Source organism: Barbus barbus (genome assembly GCF_936440315.1).
Source record: "Barbus barbus genome assembly, chromosome: 48".
NCBI lineage: Eukaryota > Metazoa > Chordata > Actinopteri > Cypriniformes > Cyprinidae > Barbus > Barbus barbus.
In genome coordinates, this window is record NC_136726.1 from 22,196,962 (window position 1) to 22,202,981 (window position 6,020).

The 6,020-nt window shown below is 34.7% G+C and overlaps 1 protein-coding gene across 1 annotated transcript in view; it reads right to left on the reverse strand.

The window, feature by feature from the left end:
- avpr1aa (arginine vasopressin receptor 1Aa) overlaps positions 1-6,020 on the reverse strand; it is a 552,460-nt gene that overhangs the window by 418,029 nt on the left and 128,411 nt on the right. The window lies entirely within an intron of this gene.

The window sequence follows — 6,020 nt, forward strand, 5'->3', positions numbered from 1 at the left end:
ACGTGGAGTTTAAGTCCTAAAGGAGGAGTTATAATTCTATTCAGCGTCACTCTTGATCTGTGGATTTGAACAAACCCTAGGTTAAATATTAAGTTGAGTATTAGCCCACATAGATCTCCCATAAATGATAAGGAGGAACAGATCTGTCACCAAATCAGCCATGAGTTTTCCACTGCACTGGGAAGACTGATAATGGTATTATTGAGATTGATCATATTGTTATGGTGCATTATTCAGAGTTCTGTAGGTTTCAAGAAGTTTGAATAAAGTATATCAAGGTGTCAAAATATATAGAACTTTTTGGAAACTGAAATATAATTCAAGGATTTGTAAAAAAATATATATATATATATAAAATTATACATTAATTTATATGTTAAAATGTATTGTAATTTATATATAAATATATATATAAACAAAATATATTATCGATGTCCATTAGTATTTGTTTAGAGTTTTCAGTGGAATTAAGATGCATCAAAATGTCCTCAACATTAGGGGGCGTTAGATTAACATATGAGATGTACCGTGTCCTACAGACTCCTGATGCTTCAGTCTGTGAAGCTGCTATTGACATGAACTACACACGACTTCATGATCTCTTTCTCTCTATATGTATATGTATATCTATGTGTATGTGTATGTGTACATATAAAGTCTTAATATACAAATATTCATGACTTGTGACATAATAAAAACAACTTGTTTGATAGGTCATCAAGGTGTTTTATGTAAATAAATTGTGATATTATCTAATTCATAGTAATGGCTTTTTTTGTGAAATAAATGACAAATAGTTAGTTCTTTGATGTTTTGGTACCATTGAACAGTATATTTATCGTAGTTCTGAATGAATGCTATTTTCATCTGCAATTGTCTACATTCAAATAATGGTATTACCATGTTTCCATGACCAAATACTACAATTAATATATTGTATCGGTCATTTCCTATCGGTGTTGGGGGTAGTAACACATTACAAGAAATGCAAGTTATGTAATCAGATTACTTTTTTCAAGAAACTAGTAAAGTAATGCATTACTTTTTCTTTTTTTATAAGGAAATATCTGAGTTGCTTTTTCAAATAAGTACAGTGACAGCTCTGGTGTTGCCATGTTGAGAGAAATCAGGAGTAAGTGCAGAACGTTCTGAGTGAACATGGACTTCCAGTTCAGAGATAATAAATTATTTATTAATTGTTTTAACAAATTTGATTAAAAATGTGAATAAAATTCATATATTTTTATATTAAAATATTTAATAAATATATACTCTCAAAACATACCCGAATGCTGATACTGAAAATACTCTATTGCAGTAGTTTTATTAATGAATTTATTTTGACTTTGGATTGAGATATACCCTGGATGTTTTATTAGTGAGTATTTTTTTAACCATTTTTCTCAGTGGTGTTGACCTGCACATGCCAAATTTGCAGTTTGAAAGTAGAAACATCTTTATGATGGATTTGTTTCTTTTGTCTTCTCCAGATGTTAACTGATGGACTGGAGTGGTGTGGATTATTGTGATGTTTTTATCAGCTCTCATTCTGACGGCACCCATTCACTTCCATTGGTGAGCAAGTGATGTAATGCTACATTTCTCCAAAACTCCTCTACATCTTAGATGGACTGAGGGTGAGCACATTTTCAGCAAACTGTATGTTCATTTTTGGGTGAACTCTTCCTTTAATACATCTTTGAGTAGGTAGAAGTGACACAGTGAATTAGAAACACTCCCATCTCAGGCCGTTCTAGCGCTTTCTCTCTGTTCTGTTTTTCCTCTGCCAGAATCTTTTATGCAAGCAGTCTCCTACTGCGTCTTTAGGAGCACAGCACAGCCGTTAACTGAGCACCGCATGCTCCAACTCATAATTAACAGCGTTCCTGTCACGGTTAAGACAAGGTGATGCTAAACGAGAGAGACGGAGCTTCCTCCATACGGACAGACCAGTGACCTGTGGAAGTGATGTGGAGGGATTTTTCCTCTTTATTGATGCTAAACGTTTCAAAATCACAATGTGGAACAATAAGTTTGGACAAGATCTTGCCGTTTTCCCATTTTCCCCGTTTCTGAGAAAGGAATGTGCGTAATTAGACGCTCAGAGAGCAGTGAACACCCTCTAATGGTCTGTAAACATCCTTCATAACATGTGCTGCTGCTCCAGAAGATGCCAGAGAGCCGTACGGCATATTTCTACTCAATAACTTTGCCTGGAGATCTAAATTAAATGAATAAGTATGTACTCAGGCTGAATTACAGAGGGTTTCCGGGCAACTGACCCCTTAATTAGGCAAATCTGGAAAAAAAATAAAAATAAATATGCGGGTCAAAACTGAGAAAAATGGGAATAAAAAAATACTCACTAATAAAACATACTGGCTAAATCTCAGTCAAAAATCTAAGAAAAAAAACTTGAAAATATATTTAGATTTTATTTGTTGTTGCTTTGTAACTTGTTTTTGTAAGCCTTCTTTTCTTTTATGCAAAACATATTTACATTCTGTGGGAAAATCTAGTTATTTTTTTTAATTAAACAAAGGTTTTTATTCTCATTCTTACAGCAATAGAGAGTTTTCTTTAATCAATTATATTATTATTGTTTCCACACTGCAGTAATGAATATGAGATGACGATTATTATTATATTATTAGTGAAAAATGACTAGAACCATTAAATATTATTTTAAGTTAAGTGAAATGTTTTGGTAAATATTTTATGTTAAGTTAAATATTTTGAGTTAAATATTAGGAAAAATACTTCAAATATTTATAGATTAATATTTATAGAAATCTTAATAGTCCTAAAAATAATCAACATTTAATTTATTAAATAAATTGAAATATGACCGAGACATGTTCTTGAGAGTTCATAAAATTCATTATAAGTTTTCATTATAATAATGATTAATATTAATGCATTTTCATGGGGAAAAAAGCTGGAGATTGAAGATGTCAATGTCAAAACTGATTATCAGTCTTATTCCCCAACAAACCTCACCATCTTGATCCAAAATCGACCTAAAATAATCAGAATTTAATGACCTGTTCTTGAGATTCATTATAATCTTTCATTATAATAATCACCCCAAAAAGACATTAATATTAAAATAAACTTTGATTATTTTTAGTACTATTAAGATTTTTGCATGGTAAAATTTGTAAAGAAAAAGACTGATAATCAGTTTTGACATTTATACATATTTAGAATATTTTTCCTTATATTTCACTCACTAATTATTTATTTTTATATATCAGGTCTGTATCTAGTTATCTTCAATCTCCAGCTTTTTTCCCATGAAAATGCACTTATTCCAATCAATAATATTGAAGATCAGTCTTATCTCGATAGGCTAGAATTTATTAATTTAATAAAACTATTTGAGGGGGGGGGGGCTAAAATATGACTTAGACATGTTCTTGAAGGTTCATGGGATTGAAAAAGTCGACCCCCTGTATAACACCGTACGATCAACTTTGAGTAAATCATGCATCTCTGCTTTAACATGGATGTTTTAAGATGGTTATACTGGCAAACACACACATTCTGTATCGTATCAACACGCCCATGTGTACCTGGAGCTGAAGAACTCTGCGTACCTTCACTGACAGATCACCTTTAGCACAGTTTAGTGATTAAATGCTGGAAAGCTCATACAAAAGGATCATGCGCGGCCGTCTGCATCTCTGACAGCAAGAAGATGAGCAAATGCTGAAGTCTCAGATGTTTCTCCTGAGAATAAGTCTCCAGTAATCTCATGTGAGTGTCTCAACAACCTCAATATGCTCCACAATCATTCTTTAGCCCTATTCTCTTGCCCAAATTTGCTCATTTGGGTCTGTTTTTATCTCTTCTGAAGACTTTAAGAAGAAACATTTGAGATGAAGTTGATACCTTAATGAAATATAATTGAGAACTGCATTAATTCCCAGTTATAAACGAGCGACAGTCTGAGCAGTTAAACTGTGCTCGGGGAAAGCTGCATGCGCAGTTTATTCTCCTAAATGAGCATCATTGAGCCGCTGGGAAGAAAAACACTCTTCCTGGAGCATCAGTATGCAGAGAACGCATGAAGACACAAAGAATGAGCAGGAGAAAGGAATGAATGAGCAACCGTTTGAATTCACAGACAAACTGAGTTAAGGGAAAAAAAACATCCAAATTATGATCAATAATAAAGCGATTTTTACTTTTTCTTAAGAAAACGTACTGGTTCAGTGCTCCAGTGGTCTGGGATACCAGGGTGCTTGCATTGTTATGTGGTTGCTAGGGTGTTCTTAGTTATAATGTTGCTAAGTGGTTGCCAGGGCGTTGCTATGTAGTTAATAATGCATTCTGAATGATTTTAGTGTTCTCTGTGGTTGATATGGTGTTCTGGATGGTTGCCAGGGTGTTGCTATGAGGTTACTAATGCATTCTGAATGTTTTTAGTGTTCTTTGTGGTTGCTAGGGTATTTTGGGTGATTGCCAGAGTGTTGCTATGTGGTTACTAATGCATTCAGTATGTTTTTAGTGTTCTTTGTGGTTGCTAGGGTATTTTGGGTGGTTGCCAGGACACTGTTATGCGATTACTAATGCATTTGGAATGGTTTTAGTGTTTTCTGTGGTAGCTAGGCTGTTCTGGGTGGTTGCTAGGATATTCTGGGTGATTGCAAGGGTGTTGCTATGTAGTTACGGATGTATTCAGAATGTTTTTAGTGTTCTCTGTGGTTGCTATGGTGTTCTGGGTGGTTCCCAGGGTGTTGCTATGCAGTTGCTAAAGTATTAAGACCGTTTCTAGCATAGATATGTATAGATTCCCTATTTGACTGTACCAGATACATTGACGCATCCGCCATTTTGGAACGTTCAACTTGACATCATTCATCATAATAATCCAAGAATATTCAAAGATGAACATGCGTATAATTTGCTGTTGTAGACGCACACAATCAGCTTGCGCTGGGTTCGCAGACCATTCCAAAAATGGCAGATGGCTTGCGTATAGTGGCCCATAGAAACAGTCGCTAATGAGGCATCTACGTATATATACTGTATCTATGGTTTGTAGTGCTCCTTGTGGTTGCTAAAGTGTTTTGGGTGGTTAGTTACCACTGTGTTGCTGTGCAGTTGCTAAGGTCTTTAAGTGTTTTTTAATGCACTCCTATGTGGCTGTGAGATTGTTCTATTTGGTTGCTAGGGTGTTGCTGGGTGGTTTTCACAGGGATCTTACAGGGTTCTGCTAACAAATTTCTTAAGGTATTATTGATAGTGTTTTCACGATACAAATCTTTGCAAAGAAGCTTTATTTAGCATTATATTTATTAGTAGCTTATCAGTGGTGCTATGCAGTTACCATGGTGTTCTGCAATGTAGTTGCTAAGGTCTTAAGGGTGGTTTTTAATTAATTGTTATGTGGCTGCAAGATTGTTCTAGGTGGTTACTAGGTCGTTGCTGGGTGGTTGCTAAGGTGATCTTATAGAGTTCTGCAAAGAAATTTGTTAAGGTATTATTTATAACGTTTTTGAAGTGTTGCTATGCAGTTGCTATGGAGTTTTCGGTGATTACCACTGCGTTGCTATGCAGTTGCTGATTTTGAATGCACTTCTATGTGGCTGTGAGATTGTTTTATGTGGTTGCTAAGGTGTTGCTGCGTGGTTCCTAGGGTGATTTAATAGGGTAAGAAGCCTATTATGCAGAGTATTTTTTAAATGTTGCTATGCAGTTGTTCTGAGTGGTTTCTAAGGCATTGTGGGTGGTTTCTAGGGCATTGCTATGCAATTACTAATATTTCCAGAATGTTTTTAATGTTCTAGGTGGTTGCTGGGGTGTTGCTAGGATTTTTTGCTAAGACATTTGTTTAAGGTATTACTAAGAGTGTTGCTATGGTGGTTGCCAGGGTGTTGCTATGTGGTGGATGAGGTATTCTGAATGTTTGTTCACTGTTTGTTTTTGTCTTAGCAAAATACAACTAAAAATACTGATATCTGTCTGTAAAAATAAAACTGAATGCACTTTTCAAAGTAAAAAAATATATATAA